Below are 13,543 nucleotides of genomic sequence, written 5' to 3'. Positions count from 1 at the left end.
GAGCAGGGTGGCAGGCGGTGTGTGGCCAGCCAGACACAGAGGCAAAGATGCCACCCACGGCTGTGATGCTAAAGATAATATGTATGACTTGGCCAGGAAGGACAGGGAAGTGGGTCCAGCCCCACGGGGACTCTCGAGGAAATGTCAATAACAAAGCACCACCCTCCCCCACCCAGGTACTCGCTTCTGGGCATGCATCGAAAGGAACTGACAGCAGATCTCAGAGGGATATTTGAGACCTCACCGTTCACGACAGCCAAGAAGTGGAAGCAGCCCAGGTGTCCGCTGAAGACAAACGGATAAACAAAATGCGGGGTGCACAACGGTGAAATATTATTCAGTGCTAAAAGGAAATTCTGACACGTGCTACAACATGGGCGAACCTTGAGGTCATTGTAGCTAAATAAAACAAGCCGGTCTCCAAAGGACAAATACTCCCATTTATATGAGGGACTTAGAGTGGTAAAACTCGTAGAAACAGAAATTAGAATGATGGTTACATGGGGCGTCGGGGGAGGGGAAACGGGGTCATTGTTTAATGGATACAGAGTTTCTGATTAGCAAAATGGAAAATCTCTGGAGGTCTGTTTCACAATAATGTGAATACACTTAACACTGCTGAACTGTGCACTTAAAGTAGTGGAGATGGGCCAGGTGCAGTGGCTCACGCCCGTAATCCCAGCAGTTTGGGAGGTTGAAGCGGGAGGATCACTTGAAGCCAGGAGTTTGAGATCAGCCTGAGCAATGTGGCGAGACCCCCAACGTTACGAAAAAATTTTAAAAAATTAGCCAGACACGGCGGCTAGTGCCTGTAGTCGCAGCTACTATTCGGGAGGCCGGGGCAGGAGGATCACTTGAGCCCAGGAGTCGGAGGCTGCATTGAGCTGTGATCATGCCACTACACTCACTCTAGCCTGGGCAACGGAGCAAGACCCTGTCTCAAAAAAAAAAAAATGGTTAAGATGGTAAAGTTCATGTTATGGGATTTTTACCACAATAAATAAAAGATGATGAAATACTATTTTTCACCCATTGGATTAAATCTATGATTGGTAGGAGTATCAACAGCTGAACTCGCTAGGGAAATCTAGAAATAACCTTAAAATGCGAATGCAGGCATCCCATCCTCTGCTGTGGCAGCATCTCATCTGAAGTCTCGAGAAACAGAGGAAGGTGATTGGTTGGCTTAAATGGGACAACCTGCGATCCCTTAGCAGCGTGCCCAGCAACCAGCCAGCGCTTGTTCATCTTATTATACCAGTGGCGAGGGGGCCTCCCCTTCTGCCTCCCGCTCACCTCGATCACAGGGGCTGTATCAGCACCACAGATGGAGAGACACAGAGACATCAATTTTAAGGAATCAGCTCACATGATTTCGAGGGGGGGGAGGTGCCAAGTCTGAAACCTGTAGGGTGGGCCACGAGGCTGGAACCCAGGCCGGATGCTGTGGTCTTGAGGCGGAATTCCTTCATCTCAGGGAGACCTCGGATTTTGCTCTTAAGGCCTTCGCCTGATTGGATGAGGCCCACCCACATTTTTTGGGGGGAGGGGGTAATCTGCTTTCTTTAAAGCCTTCTGACTGTGGAGTCTGGCCACATCTACCAAACACCCGTGCAGCAACGTCCAGGTGAGTATTCGACTGGACCTCTGGGCCCCTGCAGCCTGCCCGCTTTGACATGAGAACCTGACATGGCGGGGCTTGTGGCTGGATCACGCCGTACCTGACTGAGTCCCTCTTCCCTGCAGGCTCTGGGGACTGCCAGGCGGGAGCCGCTCTGCTGGTGTCTCCTCTCACGCCCAGCCGCTTAGAATAACCCGAGGGGCTGATTGACACATGAAGGTTTTCGGGCGTCATTCTTCATGTCTGAGCTTGTCCGTGTGGCGAGAAGTCAGAGCCTCCTCGACTGTTTTCTGGCCTGGCTGCCACCTGGCAAGTCCACAGGTGGGCAGCCTTCTCTTAGAGCGGGCCCCTGCCGGTGGGAGGACAGCAGAGCCATCACACAGACACGGGAAGGGAGGGTGACCATAGCAACACTTACCGGGCATTTATTAACATCACAGGCAGGCAGCCTTCGACCCCCCCTTCTAAGTCTTAACTCCTTCAGTTATACAGCTGGGTACTGTTATGTTACTATACCCATTTTACAGATAAGGAAACTGAGGCCCCGAAGGTTAGGTAAGGCTCAGGGTCACATGGCTAGTACCTGGAGCCGTCAGGAACCGAAGCCAGGGCCTCTGGCTCTGCTGTCCGTTTTCCTGAGCCTATAGCATGCGCCACCCTCGGACGTCACTGTCCGTCCCTATGTCAGACCCGGGGCTGACAGCCGAGGGCAGGACGCACACCCGGGAGTCTTAATCCCAACCCTGAATTCCTCTCTCGAGAAATGGAGGTCTCCTGCCGCTCCCGACCGATGCCTCCCCTTATCCGAGGCGGGACATAATCCCCGTCTCTCTTCTCTGGAATGTCGGGAGAATCTGCGCCTGTCAAAATGCTTTGGAGAAACATGAAAAGAATTTTTTGAATGCCGGGTCTTTAAAGAAATCAATTATCAGTTTGCCTTCGGGCTAGCCCTAAGCCAACATAAAATCCCAGACTTTCATCCCACCGGAGCGAACAGAAATTAGTGAGTCCGGCGGGTCCTCAGCGGTCGTGGGGTGGCTCTGGCGTCCCGGGGAGGGAGCCGTCCGGGGAGGCCGGGATCCGGGAGGGGATCCCAGAGAAGCGAGCGCCGCGTCTGCAGCTCGGCGGCGCAGGTCTCTCCGGGGCAGAGCCAGGGCGCGGAGCCGGCCTGAACGCTCGCCAGCGGCTTTTGCGCAGCCGGAGCCCTTCTGCCGGCTCCTTCAACGTTGGGGTCCGCCAACGAGATTCCCCGCAAGCCAAGCCGGCAGAAACCAGCTCCGACCACGGGCCGCCCAACACACCCGCGTTAATAACCCTTCCCAAATGCGCGAAGCACTTCGCCTTAGAATAACAGGAAGAGCGGAACCGCGTGCAACTGAGGATCTGGATTCCACCCCGGCCACCGCACCCCGGGGCCTCGTGTCCTCTGGCCGGCCAAGAGTGGCGGCCACAGCTCTGTGGGCTTCCCGGTGACCGTGTCGGCGCCCAGGCTCTGTGCCCCGCACCCCTGGGCTTCTCGGGGGCCGGAGCCGGCCGGGGCAGCCGCAGGAAGGAGCCTGGAAACGTGAGTCCCCGCCGCATCCACGGTGCCACGGAAACGGCTGCGAAATTGCTCCCTTCCTTCTCGCCCGCTGCTGGGCAGCCCTCGGAGGGCTTCTGACAAGAGAGCATTGTGCAGCCTCCGAGCCCTGTCCTGCCACAAAAGGGGCCTTTCATGCCGCTGCTCGGGGAGGGCGGGGCCTGAGCGTGGCCCGGCTCCGGGCGCGGCAGCCCAAGCGAGGTGCGGGCACCTCCAGCGGCCCTCCTTGCAGATGAGGCCTTTCTCCGACTTCCAACGGGGAGTCCTGCCGCGGGAGGCCAGCTGACTTGTTGGGGACAGGGGCGTCGTCCGCTGCTTCCTGGGAGCAGAGATTGGGCGGAGAGCTCACACGTCCCTCTGCGGGGAGGGCCATCTCCTCCTGGAAGAGGGACGGTGGATGGACGGATGGTTTGCTGTGTGCGCGGTGTTCAGGCCGGGCGCGGTGGCTCACGCCTGTCATCCCAGCACTCTGGGAGGCCGAGGAGGGCGGATCGCTCGAGGTCAGGAGTTCGAGACCAGCCTGAGCAAGAGCGAGACCCCGTCTCTACTATAAATAGAAAGAAATTAATTGGGCAACTAATATATATAGGAAAAATCAGCCGGGCATGGTGGCGCATGCCTGTAGTCCCAGCTACTCGGGAGGCTGAGGCAGGAGGATCGCTTGAGCCCAGGAGTTGGAGGTTGCTGTGAGCTAGGCTGACGCCACGGCACTCTAGCACGGGAGACAGAGTGAGATTCTGTCTCAAAAAAAAAAAAAAAAAAAGAAGAAGGGCATGCAAGAGAAGGAGCCCCCAGTGCCTTTGCGGGGCTGGGCAGCCTGGGGAAAGGACAGAAGGAAAGAAATCCATGCTCTGTCCTTGTGGACTTTGGAATACTGAACCGTGTAAACAAATATCTAACTTAAAAATATCTTCATCCCGCAAGAGGCCAAATATATCCTCCCATCTCAGAGCAGGAGGGTGGGTGGGGTAAGAAAGTCCTGCTGGCTGTTCCTGGAGGCTGGGCAGGGTCTGCATGTGTGTGTGTGTGTGCATGTGTGGGTGGGTGCATGCGTGTGTGTGTGTGCATGCATGTGGGTGTGTGCATGTGTGGGTGTGTGCATGTGTGTAGGTGTGTGCATGTGTGGGTGTGTGCATGCGTGTGGGTGTGTGCATATGTGGGTGTGTGCATGTGTGTGGGTGTGTGCATGTGTGTGCATGTGTGTGTATGTGTGTGGGTGTGTGCATGTGTGTGGGTGTGTGCATGTGTGTGTATGTGTGTGGGTGTGTGCATGGGTGTGGGTGTGTGCATGTGTGGGTGTGTGCATGTGTGTGGGTGTGTGCATGTGTGTGGGTGTGTGCATGTGTGTGTATGTGTGTGGGTGTGTGCATGCATGTGGGTGTGTGCATGTGTGTGGGTGTGTGCATGTGTGGGTGTGTGCATGTGTGTGTGTATGTGTGTGGGTGTGTGCATGTGTGTGCGTGTAGATGTATAATGCAATTGTTTTTAGCAGAACACAGCCCCACTGTGTAATTAAACCAAGGGTTCTGTCGGCTCCCAGAGTTTAAGTGATTTCATGTGCATTTGGTGATTATGCCCCTATTCCTCGGATAAAAGCACAGCTTCTATTTTCGCGTACGGAATGGTTCCCGGACCAGGCTGAAGGGTCACCCTCCCTGCCCGCCGCGGCACGAAGCTGGTGGGGTGGACAGCCCAGGGAGGCTGGGCTTCTGGCCGGCGCTAGAGAGGGAGGCCCCGGGAAGCCCCACCTCGTCCGGGCCAGCGACGGCGCCCAGGCGTGTTCCTCTGGACGGCGGGGGCTGGCGGCGAGCTCTTCGTCCTCGGAGAACACACGTGCTCGGCTGAGCCAGCGTTTGGTTGCTGGCGGCCTGAGTGTTCCTGCTCTCCGACCCCCTGTCCTGCGTGGTCTCCCCTGGGACCTTCAGGTTATTTAGACGTGTCTTCCTTCATGTTCAAGTATTTCGGATTTTTTTTCAGACGCTGTGGCCGTAGAACATACTCCGTCCGTTCCGTCCTCTGCGGTGGGGCCCGGCCTGTCCGCGGTCAGCACGAGGCCGGTCTGGGTGGACATCTCGTGCGCTCAGCAGGAGCGAGCCTTCCACGCTGGCAGGGTGAGTATTCCGTAAGTCCCACTTGGTCAGAGGGGCTGCTGGCGCTGCTCAAATCTCGTGCACTTTTACTGATTTTTTTTTTTTATTGCCTATCGCTCTATGAGCTACCCAGAGTGGGATGTGAAATCTCCAGTTAGGACTGTGCGTTTCTTTACGGCCATAAAATGTTCCGCTTCATGGCATTTTCAACTCTGTTATTAGGTGTGCACAGGTTCCCCTATGCAAATAAGTTCATATATATACATGTTTATTAATTAAATGTATGATATATGACAGAGGTCAGGATGTCTGTGCAGATTCGCATGTGCACACGCAGGTGCCTGTGGCTCACTCCCGCCTGCCAAGCTTTCGTCAGCTCCTCTCCCTGCCCGTTTCACGGGGAACCACTTTCCTTCTTGCAGAGTTTCCTCATGCACACGAAAGAGAATGCAGTCATACGTGTTGGTATGCCCGCCCGTCAGAGTTAGCGGATCGTACACACTCCTGCGAGGTTCTGCTTCCCACGGCGGTGCCGCTGGCCCCTCGCCCTGCCGGCACACAAACGTCGCCCTCTCCCTCCAGCTCTGCCCAGGCAGTGGCGTGGTGTTTCATCCCGGTTTATTTAACCAAGCGCCACCGCCGCCCGGCCGTCGGGTGGTCCCACATCTTGGCTGTTACGCACGGTGCTGCCTCTCCCTGCCCCAGCTTCCCCCTGCTGCACCTGGTCTCACCTGGTCACACCTGCCCCATCTGCCCCACCCGCCCCACCTGCCCCACCTGCCTCACCTGCCCCAGCTTCCCCCTGCTGCACCTGCTCCCACCCGGTCACACCTGCCCCACCTGCCCGCTCAGCACACCTTGGCCGGGGAATCGGCCAGGTAAAGGCAACCTCCTTTCTCTCGTAGAAGGCTGGGTGGGGGATGACAGTGAACACTCGTCATTTAATATTTTCCTTCACACACAGGTGCCCGGTGCACGGGCCTTGCCCTCCGGGAAGCTCAGTGTGCGGTGCGCGTGTGCGCAGCCACGCCCAGCGGCTGAGGAAATCGCTGGCTGGCGCGAGGAGGCTCTGTGCAAAGACCCCCCAAATAGTGGCGGCGCTGTGCAGCTGCGGCTTCTGTACCGGGCGCTCTGGCCTAGCGGTCACAAGCCTGGGTGTCTCGCCCCGAAGTCCCAGCTCTGCTGCTGACTCACTGCGTGTTCTCGGGCAGTTACTTTGCCCCCAGAAAATGGGGAGTTATAGCTGACGCTGGGAGGGGGCTCGTCACACACCCAGTGACACCCTTAAGAGCATTGGATCTATTTATTTATTTATTTAAAGACAGAGTCTCACTCTGTTGCCCGGGCTGGAGTGCCGTGGCGTCAGCCTAGCTCACAGCAACCTCCAACTCCTGGGCTCAAGCGATCCTCCTGCCTAAGCCTCCCGAGTAGCTGGGACTACAGGCATGCGCCACCATGCCCGGCTCATTTTTTTCTATATATTTTTTAGTTGGCCAATTAGTTTCTTTCTATTTATGGTAGAGACGGGGTCTCGCTCTTGTTCAGGCTAGTTTTGAGCTCCTGACCTTGAGCAATCCTCTTGCCTTGGCCTCCCAGAGTACTGGGATTACAGGTGTGAGCCACCATGCCCGGCTAATTTTTTCTATATATTTTTAGTTGGCCAATTAATTTCTTTCTATTTTTAGTGGAGATGGGGTCTCGCTCTTGCTCAGGCTGGTCTTGAACTCCTGACCTTGAGCCATCCTCCCTCCTCGGCCTCTCAGAGTGCTGGGATTACAGGCATGAGCCACCCGGCCCGGCCAAGAGCTTTGGATATTTAATCCCATTGACTTGACAACATTTTGAGGACGGTCACGTTATTTTCCCCATTGTGTAAGTCTTTCTGGGGCCCAGTGAGGTTAAGCAACTTGCCCAAGGCCACACAGCTCAGCAGAGCTAGGATTCAACCTTAGCCATCTGGTTTCAGGTTATCATGAGGGTTAAATGCATCAGTGAACACAAAGCGTAGAGCCCAGGACCTGGTGCATAGTACATGCTCATTAAATCTTAGCTCTCGTCACCGCAACTTGCCCAAGGGATTGGTATATGGCAAGTCCTGCCTAGGAGGAGAGCAGGGGGGAGTGCAAAATAGCCATGTGCACTTATGAACGTCAAAGGTTCAAATTTCCTCGGTTCAATTCTTAAAATCTCTCTGCTCAGGGGAGAGGAGGTGGAAGGAGCAGCTGCCGCTGGGGTCAGGTGGAAAACGGAGGTGTAGGGTGGAGGGGGTGAGCCTGGGTCACCCTGTCATCAACAGCCATGCCCAAGGAGTCTGGCTTCCCGTCACCGGCCTCTGGGATCGTGCTCTCCGGGGCTCCGTGGAAGTGAAATGTGCAAATGATTTGGAGCCCCCTCGCCTGCCTCTGCAGCTCACAGAGAGGCAAAGAAGTTAGCAAGCTTGTTTTGGCAGAGGAAAAAACACAAAACGCCCAACCACAGGATTCTCAAAAATATTGCTAAGCACTAATTTTGCTAACATGTTAGACAGCCCTCGGATCCAGGCAATCTTGTTCCTGGGCTGGAAACGGTTCCCGAAAGCCATGTGACTCCCAAATCCACCCTGAGCATCTGGGGATAATGAGAAAATCAGCTCCGGCCGCCCCCTGCCTTCCCGCCGGGGCTGAGCGGGCCATCCCTGGTGCCCCCCACTCCCCCGGGCCAGGGCCTCCCCCCAAACGATGCCAGCTGGTTCGAGGCGGCCTCGGCCCTGCCCTCCCGAGCTCAGTTCGGACCCGGAGGTTTCCTGGCCCTCAGAATAATGGGTCAGACCCAAACTCACTGCCCAGGTCAAAGCCACAGCTGCAGAAAGCCACTGCAGGGGGAGACAGGCCCCTCCCTGGCACAGTCCCCGGTCCTCCAAGGGCAGCGTCCCCGTCCAAACGGGCTGGGTAACGAGACAAACGGCATAGCATCGCTGTTAAGAAGGTAATGAGTCACAAATGCTATTTCGATGGCTTTCTTTGAAAGAAATACACACAACCAAACCGATTTTAATTAAAGATCTTGTCTTTGTAATCAGGCAGCCGCAAACGAAGGCAAAACTGCTTTCATGTGGCGTAATATACACAGAGCTGAACTAGTTTGCCCATAAAAAGGCAGGGCTCTTATTTTTATTTTTTCAAATAAAATAGTTTGTTCCTAACAATATGTGGGATGCAACAACAGCAACAACAAAACTATCTTTTTTTTTTTTTTTTTTGCAAAGTATAAAATTCCGAATCCTCCTGTGGAAGCCATTTGTTGACGTTAAACCGATCGTAGCGTTTGCCAAATTCTCATGCCGGCCGGGATCACCCTCCCCTTTGAGATTGGACATGTGATCCTGATTGTTAAGGGGAAGACGCAGCTGAAAACCAAATAAACATACCTACAAGTACATCTGAGGCTCCGATGGTCGGGCAATGATTGTAGCACACCGCAGTGTGTATTTCTGCGGCAGAATCAACGTGGAGATGAAAAAACGAGGTTTTGGTGTTTAGCTTTAAAGCTACGACAGAATCAAAATACCTCCCCTACGTTTGCCCTCTGAGACCAGCGAGGAGATGGTTGTTTTCGGTTAAATACGCATGTAATTTAATAATCCGCAGACAGGCGGACCCGTCCGAGGAGGCCGGAGTGAGCACAGCCCGGCGTTATCCTTTTATTGACAGCGCCGAATCGCATCGTCACGCGGTAGAGTGGCCGGACCGCCCCCGCCACCCGGCGCTGGCCAGCCTCTGGTCACTGCTGGGGAAGCCTCCCAGGGCAGCCCTCCTCTCCTGTCTCCCCCCTCGGCATCCCCAGGACGGGGGCCTAGGAGGGCACCAGGCGATTATTTGCAAACACGTGAACCTCGGGGGGCAGCAGGATGTGACGTCGTGTTGACTCGTAGGAGACTTTTTCTTTTTTTTTGAGACAGAGTCTCGCTCTGTTGCCCAGGCTAGAGTGAGTGCCGTGGCGTCAGCCTAGCTGACAGCAACCTCAGACTCCTGGGCTCAAGTGATCCTCCTGCCTCAGCCTCCCAAATAGCTGGGACTACAGGCGTGCGTCACCATGCCCGGCTAATTTTTTATATATATATTAGTTGGCCAATTAATTTCTTTCTATTTTTAGTAGAGACTGGGTCTGGCTCTTGCTCAGGCTGGTCTTGAACTCCTGACCTCGAGCAATCCGCCTGCCTCGGCCTCCCCGAGTGCTAGGATTACAGGCGTGAGCCACAGCGCCCGGCCTGCAGGAGACTTTTTAAGCATCTTTGGGTGAGTAACTGTCTATATTGGTCTTACACGTTCTGAATGTTGTTATCTGGTGACAACCAGAGCATGTGATGGGACAGTAGAGGATACTGGACGAATTCTAAATGCAGGCTAGTCCCGTTCTGTCCGAATGACGAAACGCACGCAGGTGGGGCGGCAAGGTGGGCGGTATGAACTGGTACCCTCGTGCTGGGCTGCACCTGTCTGCCAGCCCCTCCCTTCCCACGTGGGATCTGACCTGTCCTCGTGTTTCATCAAACCTTGGCCGGGCGCGGGGGCTCACGCCTGTCATCCCAGCCAGCACTCTGGGAGGCCGAGGCAGTCAGATTGCTCAAGGTCAGGAGTTCAAAACCTGAGCAAGAGCGAGACCCCGTCTCTACTATAAATAGAAAGAAATTAATTGACCAACTAAAAATATACATAAAAAAAATTAGCCGAGCACGGTGGTGCCTGCCTGTCGTCCCAGCTACTCGGGAGGCTGAGGCAGGAGGATCGCCTGAGCCCAGGAGTGTGAGGTTGCTGTGAGCCAGGCTGATGCCACGGCACTCTATTCTGGGCAACAGAGTGAGACTCTGTCTGAAAAAAAGAAAATCTTGCATGAGAACAGCAAAGCCAGCGCTCAGTACCGCTCTGTCCGGGGCGGGCACGGTTCGAGTCAGGCAGAGTCATGCCCTCTGCATTATCTTGCCCCGTGTGCCCTGAGTTCCGAATGCGTTTCTCGGGCCGGCAAGTGCTGGAGAACCACACAGCACAGCGTTGTCGGTGGTGAGGACAGGCGCTGCGTCCTCACTAGCCACCGTCATTGTCGTTCTCCAATCCACAGAGCCACGCGGAATTCCAACACGGCAGGCAAGAGCGTAAGTTGTGGGCTCAGACAGGGCTGGGCTCCACCGCTGACGGCATTACTAGCTTTGGGACAGTTTTCCCGTCTGTCCAGCGGAGACGACAGCGTCAGGTGCCCCAGGTGCTGGTGTGAACACGCTAGGAATTGCGGCCATAGAAACCTGAGCCCGCCCCCTGCGTAGACCGCGAGCCCGCGGTGTGTTGCGGCTGCAGCTTGGCTGATGTTGTTGCCACCGGAAGCAGAAGTCTCTTTAATATTTGCACACCACATCCTTTATCTGATTTAGACACCGTTTTTGAAACGCTACGAGCTTTAAACATAGAACTACCCTGTGACACAGCGGTTCCACTCCTAGGTTTCTGCCCGAGAGAACTGAAAGCGTGCGTCCACGCGAAGACTTGCGCGCACGTGGTAACGGCAGCAGGCCCCACGGCAGTCAAAGGCGGAAGCAACGTCCATCAGTGGGTGGCGGACACGCAAGTGTGGTCTGTCCACACAGTGGAATTCGAGTCAGCCGTGGAAAGAACGGAGCCCTGATGCGTCACGCTAGGTGGAGTATCGCGCCGACGCGAGAGGACAAGCACCGTCTGAGCCCCTCACGGGAGGGCTAGCGTGGTCAAGTGCAGAGACAGCATCGATTCAGGAGGGGGACACAGGGAGTCGTTGTTTAACTATTTGATGGTTACGGAGTTTCCATTTGGGGAGACAGAAAAGTTTCAGAACTAGATACAATGTTTCCCTGAAAATAAGACGGGGTCTTATATTTGTTTTTCCTCAAGAAGACGCCCTAGGGTTTATTTTCAGGGGATGTGTTATTTTTTTTAAAGTATGGCACAACCATCTACATTTGTTCAAATATAATTAAGTCGTCTTCTTCTGGAACATCATCATCACTCTCCAAACCCCGAGTTCCATCCTGAATTTCTTGCGACTCTGTTTCCTTTAGAACCATCGGCCCCGATCTCTCACGTGGAGCCACGGAGCTCTCACGGGGCGGATGAGAAGGGCTGCTCGTCTTCTTTCCCGCTCCGCGACGACACGCACGGGTCGTGCAGACGCGCTGCGCAGCCACGCCCGTCGCCAGGTCTCATTTTCGGGGCGGGGCTTCTATTGCGCACATGCTTAGACATCCTGCCAGGGCTTATCTTATGGGCAGATCTGATTTTCGGGGAAACACTGTAGTGGTGACGGTTGGGCAACATTGTGAAAGTAATTAATGCCTCTAAAATTTACACCTAAACATGGTTAAAAGTGCAAGTTTTGTGTTATATATACAATTTTTTAATGTGGTGAGCTGTGATTTTCTTTCCTGTAGTAAACTGGTCAACGTCCTTCTTGTGGCTCAATTAACACGCGCTTCAGCTGCCCTGCCCCGAAGACCAGTTTTCTGTCTCATGTGACACCCACACGCAGCGTTTGCCGAGGCGAGGGGACCACGTCGGAGCCAGGCGTCCGCAGAACCCACGGCCTCGGTGTTTCATACACCATGCACCGTGTGAAGAGACCGTGTGAAGAGAGTGGCCCGCTTACACACACGGACCACGGCCACCGTCCTGCCCGGACACACGTTCTCGGAGATGTGAACGGAGAACTTTCTGCTCGGGGACTCTGGCACTGTGCCCTTCTCTACCCGGACTCTTCTCTCTCCTGCCTCTTTCCCGAGCACACATTCCAGGCTGTTCCAGGCTCTCCGCTTCGTCCCCAGAGAGCCGGATGGGGCTGTGTGTGTGGCCGCAGACCCCGGAGCCTGCCTTCGCTCTGTGGCTGGCGAGCTTGCCCGGGGATCGGACGTCCCTGCAGACGGCACCAGCGTCGCCGGCACGGTGAGGGCTGCTGGTCGGTGGCATCCGTCACATGCCTAGAACATTTTTGTCTTTAACCAACACACTTTTTTTTTTTTTAGCACAATTTTAAGTTTACAGAAAAATTGAGCAGAAAGTACAGCGTTTCCACATAACCCCTTTGCACCACACCCCACTCCCGGGCGTTCCTATTATCTGTATCTCATGGCACTTTTGTCACCATTGATGAGCTAGTGTCGATACGAATATCGATACGTTGTTATTAATTAAGGCCCATACTTTACATTAGGGGTCACTGTGCATTACACGGTTCCAGTGACAAATGTCCCAGGACATATTCCCGCCATGACAGCCTCACACCGAGTAGCTTCACTGCCCCCAAAGCCCCCACCCAGACAACTGTGGATCTTGTTGCTATTCTCATAGTTTTGCCTTTTAAATAATGTCACACAGCGGCGATCGTAGAATACGTAGCCCTGTCGAGACTGGCTTCTTTCACTTACTAATATGCATTGTTGTTTTTTTTTTGAAACAGTGTCTCGCTATGTTGCCTGGGCCAGAGTGCCCTGGCGTTTGTCAGCCCAGCTCACAGCAACCTCCAACTCCTGGGCTCAAACAATCCTCCTGCCTCAGCCTCCCGAGTAGCTGGGACTACAGGCATGCGCCGCCATGCCCGGCTAATCTTTTCTATCTATTTTTAGTTGGCCAATTAATTTCTTTCTATTTTTAGTAGAGACGGGGTCTCGCTCTTGCTCAGGCTGGTCTTGAACTCCTGACCTCGAGCGATCCTCCTGCCTGGGCCTCCCAGAGTGCTAGCATTACAGGCACGAGCCACCGGGCCCGGCCTATTAATACTCATTTAAGGCTTGTCCACATCTTTTCCTGGCTTCCTACTCCATTTCTTTGTATGACTGAGTGGCAGCCCACTGTCCGGAGGTGCCACGTTTGTTTGTCCACCCACCTACCGAATCTTGGCTATTTCCATGGTTTGGCGATTATAAATAAATAACACTGCTACTCACATCGTGTGCATGGTTTTTGCCTAGAGGTAAATTTTCAACTCATTCGGGTGGACACCCAGGAGCACAATTCCTGGGCCCTGGGATACAGTGTGTTTGGTTTTGTAAGAAACCACCAAGCTGTCCTGCACACCGGCTGTGTGTTTCCTACCCCAGCCTCGGAGAGGGAGAGCTCCTGGCACCCTGCACCCCACCAGCATTTGGTGTTGGAGTCTGGGATTTTAGCCACTCGGCAGGTGGGTGCTGGCATGTCCCTGTGTTCATCCCGCAGACTCTACCTCGCTGCCACGCGGGCAGGTAAGCGCCCAGAGGAAGGG

General features: G+C 54.7%; 1 long non-coding RNA gene across 2 annotated transcripts in view; it reads left to right on the top strand.

Moving 5' to 3' along the window:
* Window positions 1-13,222, top strand: part of LOC105871364 (uncharacterized) — a 39,157-nt gene extending 25,935 nt beyond the window's left edge. The window contains exons 1-4 of one of the 2 annotated variants that reach the window (XR_001154064.2): window positions 519-1,627; window positions 1,747-1,942; window positions 5,178-5,311; window positions 11,721-13,222. This is a non-coding gene — a long non-coding RNA (uncharacterized LOC105871364). Of the gene's footprint in view, window positions 1-518; window positions 1,628-1,746; window positions 1,943-5,177; window positions 5,312-11,720 lie in introns of those variants that run through there. The other variant, XR_012913719.1, reaches the window with a different exon arrangement.
* The last annotated feature ends 321 nt before the right edge of the window (window positions 13,223-13,543 follow it).

Source organism: Microcebus murinus, chromosome 20 (assembly GCF_040939455.1).
Source record: "Microcebus murinus isolate Inina chromosome 20, M.murinus_Inina_mat1.0, whole genome shotgun sequence".
Taxonomy (NCBI): domain Eukaryota; kingdom Metazoa; phylum Chordata; class Mammalia; order Primates; family Cheirogaleidae; genus Microcebus; species Microcebus murinus.
The sequence above is the reverse complement of the archived record's forward strand: the minus strand, read 5'-3'. Positions and strand labels throughout refer to the sequence as shown.